This window comes from Tenrec ecaudatus, chromosome 3, assembly GCF_050624435.1.
Source record: "Tenrec ecaudatus isolate mTenEca1 chromosome 3, mTenEca1.hap1, whole genome shotgun sequence".
In the NCBI taxonomy this organism is placed as follows: domain Eukaryota; kingdom Metazoa; phylum Chordata; class Mammalia; order Afrosoricida; family Tenrecidae; genus Tenrec; species Tenrec ecaudatus.
The window spans coordinates 111,614,408-111,622,036 of NC_134532.1; the positions used below are offsets into that span (position 1 = coordinate 111,614,408).

General features: G+C 43.0%; 1 non-coding gene across 1 annotated transcript; it reads right to left on the reverse strand.

Annotated features, from left to right (window-relative positions):
• Positions 1–6,543: 6,543 nt before the first annotated feature.
• On the reverse strand, positions 6,544–6,744 carry LOC142444042 (small nucleolar RNA SNORA73 family). Its single transcript, XR_012783724.1, has one exon. It is a non-coding gene; the product is annotated as a small nucleolar RNA SNORA73 family (small nucleolar RNA).
• Between the last annotated feature and the right edge of the window lie 885 nt (positions 6,745–7,629).

A 7,629-nucleotide genomic window follows, 5' to 3' on the forward strand; every position in this document is an offset into this window, starting at 1 on the left:
AGTTCCTTTTGAGAATCTTTATAGGAGTAGATTGCTTTCTCAGAGCCTTTTCCTGGATTCAAACCACCAATCTTTTTGTTGGCTGCCACGTGATTGGCTATTGCTTCCCTAGGTCTTCTTGTTTACCTGTAGAAGGTCTGTTTTGTGTGTGTGCATGCACATGTGTGGTATACATATCATACACACACATGCACCATTTCTACATTTTATTACTGGTGTAAGTCAGTGACATTACGCTTATCGTGTACATCCATCTTTATTATCCATTTTCTGATAAACGGTAATAGTTTTAAAGTCACAAACTACTGTCTAGTTTCTAATTTTACCAAGAAAACAGCCAGGTTTCTTTTATTTGACATTAGTATCCTGTTCAACTGCTCATTCTTTCTGCATTTTTTTTTTGCATTAACAATTGTCATCTTATCGACTCTGGGTCTCCAAAGAAGGCAACCCCCACGTGTTCTCCCCAAGCGTGGACCCCGGCTCCAGCTCACTCTTCAGTGGAAGGAAGTAGTTCGCTGATTAAATTTGCTGAAAATAGATGATGAGTCAGTGCTGACACGGAGACCTCATGCAGAAATTTGACTCTATTGAATTCTGACCCTACTGAACTTCCCCGGAGGGTTTCTCAAGCTGTAAATTTGAGAAATTTACACACCTCTCTCCTGTGGAAGACTCAAAACTGAAACTCACTGCTGCCCCAACTCATCGTGAATCTCCCTATAGGACAGGGCAGACCGACTGTCCCTGTGAGTTTCCAAGACTGTGTTCATGGGAGTAGATAGCCTAGAGGAGCGGCTGGCCGTTTCTAACTGATGACCTTGGATGTTTCTAACTGATGACCTTGGGTGTTTCTAACTGATGACCTTGGATGTTTCTAACTGAGACCTTGGATGTTTCTGAGACCTTGGATGTTTCTAACTGATGACCTTGAGCGTTTCTAACTGATGACCTTGCCAGTTGCAACCAGACAGCGCTTCCCTGGATCAGAGGTGATTCAAACTGCTGACCTAGAGTGGAACGAGCTGAGGTTGTGAGTTTTACATAGTCCTTCCATCTATCTTCTTTGGAAAGCCGCTTTCCAAGTGGAAACATTTTATGTTACAAAGTAGAATCTTGTTGGGTGAGGTTAGAACACTTCTTACTTTTCCTGTTGTGGTACTAGTGGGAAAGGGGTTTTCTTTGTTAAAGAGCTGTACAAGTTAAGCAAATACTATAAATAAATAGGCTATTAAAAGTCTTCAGGACACTCGGTCAAGTACTTACCACAGGTAACTGTATTCATTATGAAATTTTTGGGTACCGTCCTGGGTTGGGGTTATATACCACCTTTTAAAACCAGTGGCTACATTTTCTACCCCAAGAAGGGAGAGAAGGGTATGATGGTGGTGTCCAGATAAGGGGTGTGGGGCTGTTGTTGACTGTGGCAGCATCACCTTCACCTGCTGGCAACCCCAGGAGGTGGGGGACAGCCGCTCTGCACACGGTCAGCTTAGCCCCTGGGGGCTTAGCCTTCGTACCACCAGGTCTCCTTAGAACAGCATCGCTTCATTACATAATTGCTTGTTTTGCTTATTTAGTTTTTAAGAACAAGGATGCTTCAACGTGGGAGATGGATCATTCTGCATTTTATTCCAGGTGTCTGCTATAGGAAATCTAATGGGAGATGGATCATTCTACATTTTATTCCAGTGTCTGCTATAGGAATCTACTGCCTCCGAAGTGCACCCTGACTCACGGCTGCCCTGCATGTGTTAGCGTAGAGCCGGACTTTGTCTGGGAGCCTTTGGGGCGTAGTGGCTCCACGTTGGTCTGCCAACCACAAGGTCAGCAGTTTGAGAACACCTCGCCACGCCTCTGGACAAAGAAGGGGCTTTCTACTCTGGTGAAGAGTTACACTCTTGGAAGCCCACAGGGTGCTTCTACTCCGCCCTGTAGGGTCTCTCTGAGTCAGCATCGACTCGATGGCAGTGAGTCTGGCTTTTGGTTTGGAGGCTTCCTGCGCTTTTCTAGAAGGAGATTGCTAGGCCTTTCCTCTGAGGCCCCTCTTGGTAGCTGGACGCACCAACCTTCCCATCAGGCACTGAGTCTTTGCTTTCGTGTGACCCAGGGACGCCTTCCGCTCCCAGGGAAAATCTTCATTACATTTTAACTGTAGCGCGCTTTTCTTTTTTAAGTCTTGAAGGATTGATCATGTTTCATGTCTCCATTAACAATAAAAGATTAGAAGCTGGAAGGAAACATTTTTAAAAGTTCCAATTTTGGGCTTTTGCGATCGTGAGTTCTCTTTCATGTGACATGGCTTCTCTCATGGGTACCCCCTCTCCCCATATTTGGTGAGAACACAATCTTTCTTTCTTTCTGTAAAGTAGCTCTATCTATCATTAAGGAGAAGTTGTTGCCAGAATGGAAAATTTCACGATATCATGTAATTTAAGTTTTTATTTTAGTGGGTCATTATAGTTAATAATGTCTAGCCTCCCTGAGTACTTTGCCCACATAATTGCATGGTGCGTCTTAGCATAGCATTTTAGGACATTAATTAAAATCTTGAGTTTAAATTGGGTTAAAGAGCTCAGAAATTTATAGGGAGAGGGAAGGGAAGCCAAATACCATTTTTCTGCATACCATTAAAAACTGATTAAGTAGAGAGCAGAGGTTGTAAAAATAACATCTCACATGATGTAAAATGCTGACCTCATAAGTTTGTGAAGTCGATGCCTGGGCTTGAAGTAGAGTGGTAAAAATGGGGTGTTTTCTCTCTTGTAGTTCTGGTGTAGCAGTTAGCAAATTCCTTTCCCATTTCTATCATGCCATTAAACTTTTAAAGGTAAAGTTTAGTGTAAACCCTGGTACAGGGGAAGACGGATTGAAGCAGTACGCAGGTCTTTCCTCAGCTGGTATGAGCTTGCCTGGCTGTCTGCATTTGTGCAGCAGAGGGAGCGAGCTCAGATCCCGAGTCACATGGCGTTGAAGAGGAAGGAGAAGTTCTAGGGAGACCGAGGGAATCTGGGATGGCTCTGGGGCCCAGGCCCATGTCCAAGAGTAACAGATGGCCCCACAGGAATGCCTTAGAATAATTATAAATATATCATGCTTCTTTACACAAATGTGGAAATAATTTCATTTGTCAATTCGAATACCATCTATAAAATATTATTCCTTTGTAATTGTGAAATGCCTTATTTCGTAATCTTTAGTTGAAATGTAAACATTGTATTACATGCATATTTTGTTCGGGAGAAGTTCAATATGTCTTATTGTTTGCATTACCATGTACTTATGGCTTCATGTGTAAGTTCTTTTCCCCTACCTTAATTTAATCAATATACATTTATTCATTCATTCAATCATCTATTCATTCAATAAGAACTATTAATATGAGTTAGGGATTTATTTCTTGGCTTAATATAGATTGTATTATAAAAATAATGTCAAATAATTTCATTTGGAAAGGATATGGTCAATAGAACGATATGCTTTTGCCTTGGACAGCAAAGATCTCTAGTTTTCCATGTAAAGCAAAAAGCCTGTTCTTTTAGGCAGTGAGAACAGATACCACTAATATTAGAACCATTTGTTTTTTGAGCTGTTTTTGTTGGTTTTTGAGGAGGAAGAAATCCTCATTAAAGTTCTTCCTAAGAAAAAAATTGGTTACTTATCCTATACCATAGTCATTTGCACTGGCATTCTACTGTATCACATAGGTATCACTTATTAAATATCCTTTAAAAATCATTTTATTGGGGTTCGTACAACTCTTATCATAATCCATACATATATCCATTGTGTCAAGCACATTTGTACATTTGTTTCCCTCATCATTCTCAAAACGTTTGCTTTCTACTTGAGCCCTTGGTATCAGCTCCTCATTTTTCCCCTCCCTCCCTCCCTCTTCCCTCCTTCCTCACGAACCCTTGATAATTTATAAATTATTATTATTTTGTCATATCTTACACTGTCTGATGTCTCTCTTAACCCACTTTTCTGTTATCCATCCCCCAGGGAGGAGGTTATATGTAGAATCTTGTAATCAGTCCCCCTTTCCACCCCACCCTCCTGGTATTGCCACTCTCAGCGTTGGTCCTGAAGTGATCATCTATCTTGGATTCCCTGTGTTTTCAGTTCCTATTTGTACCAGTGTACATCCTCTGGTCTAGCCAGATTTGTATGGTAGGATTGGGATCATGATAGTGGGGGAGGAAGCATTTAGGAACTACAGGAAAGTTGTATGTTTCATCTTTGCTACACTGCACCCCGATTGGTTCTTCTCCTCCCCAGGACCCTTCTGTAAGGGGATATTCAGATGCCTACAGATGGATCTTGGCTCCCCAATCTGCATTCCCTCTCATTCACAGTAATTTGATTTTTTAATCTTTGATGCCTGATAACTGATCCCTTTGACACCTTGTGATCACACAGGCTCATGTGCTTCTTCTATGTGGGCTTTGTGCTTCTGAGCTAGATCGCTGCTTGTTTACCTTCAAGCCTTTAAGACCTCTGACACTATATCTTTTGATAGCCAGGCACCATCAGCTTTCTTCACCACTTTTGCTTATGCACTCATTTGTCTTCAGCAATCGTATCAGGAAGGTGAGCTCACAATGATATGATTTTTTGTTCTTTGATGCCTGATAACTGATCCCTTCAATACCTTGTGATCACACAGGCTTGTGTGCTTATTCCATGTGGGATTTGTTGTTTCTGAACTAGATGACCGTTTGTTTACCTTTAAGCTTTTAAGACCCCAGATGCTATGTCTTTTATAGCCTGGCACCATCAGCTTTCTTCACCACATTTGCTTATGCACACATTTGTCTTCAGTGATCGTGTCAGGAAGGTGAGCATCATGGAATATCAGTCTAATGGGACAGTGTTCTTGTATTGAGAAAGTACTTGAATAAGGGCCCAATGTCCACCTGCTACCTTAATACTAAACCTATAAATATATATACATAGATCTCTTTCCCCATTGTTACATGTAAATACGTTTACATATGCACATGCCAAAATTAAACCTCTATATATGCCCTTTGCCTCCTAGTTCTTTCCTTAATTTCCTGTTACTTTCCTCTTGTCCCACTATCATGCTCAGTCTTGATTTGGGTTTCAGCAATTCCTCTCAGTCACATTAGCCTTGGTCAAGCCCTACCATGCCTTCTACACCCTCCTCACCACCGATTTGGATCACTTGTTCTCTTGTCCCTAGGTTTGTCAACACTCCTTCCCTTCCCCCCCTCTCCTCCTCTCCCATGTCCCCTCGGAACTGTCAGTCCCATTATTTTCTCTTCCAGATAGTTCATCCAGCGTATCTTATTTAGGCAGACCTGCGGAGATAATAACATACACAAAAACAAGACAGAGCAAAACAAAGCAACAGAAGAAAACAAAACAACAACAAACCAAGGACAAAATGAAAAGAAAAGCCTGTAAATAGTTCAAGGGCTGTTTGTTGTCCTTTAGGAGTGTTTTCCAGTCCGGTCTGATGGGGTGCCACCCGCTGGCTCCAAAGCCTGTTTTTTGGTATTCTCTGGGGACTTCATTGCTCTGTTCCCCTTGCTGTTCTGTTGCACACCCTTAGTGTTTTGCCTCGGTGTGGTGGGATCAGACTGGGCGCAGTTCCCACACTGTGTCTTCAGTGTTGTCCCCTTTAGGACTGTGAGTCAGTGAGGGATGTCGTGTCTCATAGTGGGGCCGGCCATGTGGTCCTCTCTGTGGATTGGCTGCTCTGCGTGGGAATCTGGTCGTCAAGGCTTGGTGGGCCAGGATGTGCTCCACTCTCTCTTCTTTCCCCTTCCTTTGCGCTCGAGTGTCCTGAAATGCAGCCTCAGTGCTGTCCTCTGAAGTAACTTCTCCTGGCGGGAGGGGCAGGTGTCCATGCAGTTGGGATTGAGGCCGGCCTCTCAGACCTCTCCACTAGTTCCCTACTACATGTTGCACTCACTTAATTATTCTTTAGGGAATTTTCTGCACATATAATAGTGGACTGAAATGGGAAATTCTTTGATCCTTCATAAGTAACCTTAATGGATCTGTGGTTGCAATGATTAAAATTTGAATTCTTCCATTAAACAGGCATCTAACTAGGGACAGGATCACCTGGTGTGATCATTAGTGATGCCTAGCACAAGGTGAACTGCTTTCTGAAGTGCTGGCTGGCCTCACAGTGTTTTCTTCATTCACTTTGGAATGGCTTTCCTGAGGACTGTCAAAATATGTGAGTAACTCAAGAAGTATAGTTGTGTTTTTAAAATAACATCTTTTATTTTATAATGAGTTCATGGGAAAAGGGAGTAATAAAATGAAGCAACTAGAGTAATTTAAATTTTGTTGTCTTTTAAGCATTCGACTCGCCGGATCAACTAAAGAAGGATTTCAAAACAAAGGCCAAACTGGGAGATGTCCTTTCTTTTCCCCCTTGAGCACAGAGGTAGATTTGAGATTGCCCACAATAGTATATGAAAGTGTGAGCATTCTGCCAAAAAGCAAACTGGTTTAACTCATCATGGAAGAGAACCTCCATTCAGGAGGGGTGTCTCGGAGGGCTGTTTCCTGCGTGGTTTCTCTCCTCAGTCACTGTCCGCGGGACTCTGAGAAGCTGTAGGATGTGCCGGCACAGGCTAGAGGCCAGGCTTGAGCTCCGACGTCATGGCAAAGGTCTGGACATCACGGGGCTGAGCCCTGTGCTCCTTCTGCCACCTGGACAGAGCCGGGGAGAGTGACTCCCGGGAGTATCCATGATGGGGAGAAGTCTAGTTTTGTATGTTCATAGCTAATGAATTTTTCCCAGGAAAGTAATTGTTCAGAAGATCTACAATCTGATATAATTCATATATATATAATTACACATGTTTCTTCTTCCTTTTTGCCTATGATACTTTCACAGATGAAAATATCCCTTAATTAGTATAATGAGTTGTGTCTCTGAGAAAACTAATCGGAAACTTAACTTTATTGTCCTAGAAGCAAAACTCAATTTAAAAGTAATGCATTTTTGCCCCCAATCCCCATAGCACTTTCTTTGTAGTATCTCGATCCCACATTCTACCCTCTTTCACTACTGAACTTCACTTACTTTAACAGGATTATGTCTTCCTTCCCATGTTTCCTTTCGTAACTGCAGTACTGCCGTCAGCGTAGTTGCTCTGTAAAGAGAGAAACTAGGCACGTGTCCATGCTTTTGTGTGTCTCCCCGCATCTCTTTCAGCAATTGATATTTTCTGCTCTTCTCTTCTTTCCTCTATCCGTTTGAAAATGTGACACCTTCATTGTTATCGCTCTTGGAATTGAATCTGCCATTCAAAAAGCTCACTAGCACTTCGTATAGCATTCACAGAGCAAGTGCTCCATCATCTGCTGCGCGCTTAGCCTCAAAGTCACCTTCTGGGAGATACGTGAGGAGTTGAGAGGCGCTTCGTGTCCACTGTTGAGAGGTCTTCTCGGTGATGGCAGCTTCTCCTCATCAGATGCTCCTTTTGCAGATCGAAGACCTTCTGGGCGACTTCTCACATTGATGTCTGACGGGGGTGCTGCCCTGCGGCCCAGGCAGTGCAATCCTTCCTGGTCCTGCCAGCCTCAGGGTCGTTGCTGTGTTTGAGCCCGCTGGTGCCGCCACGTGCCAGCTGCTCT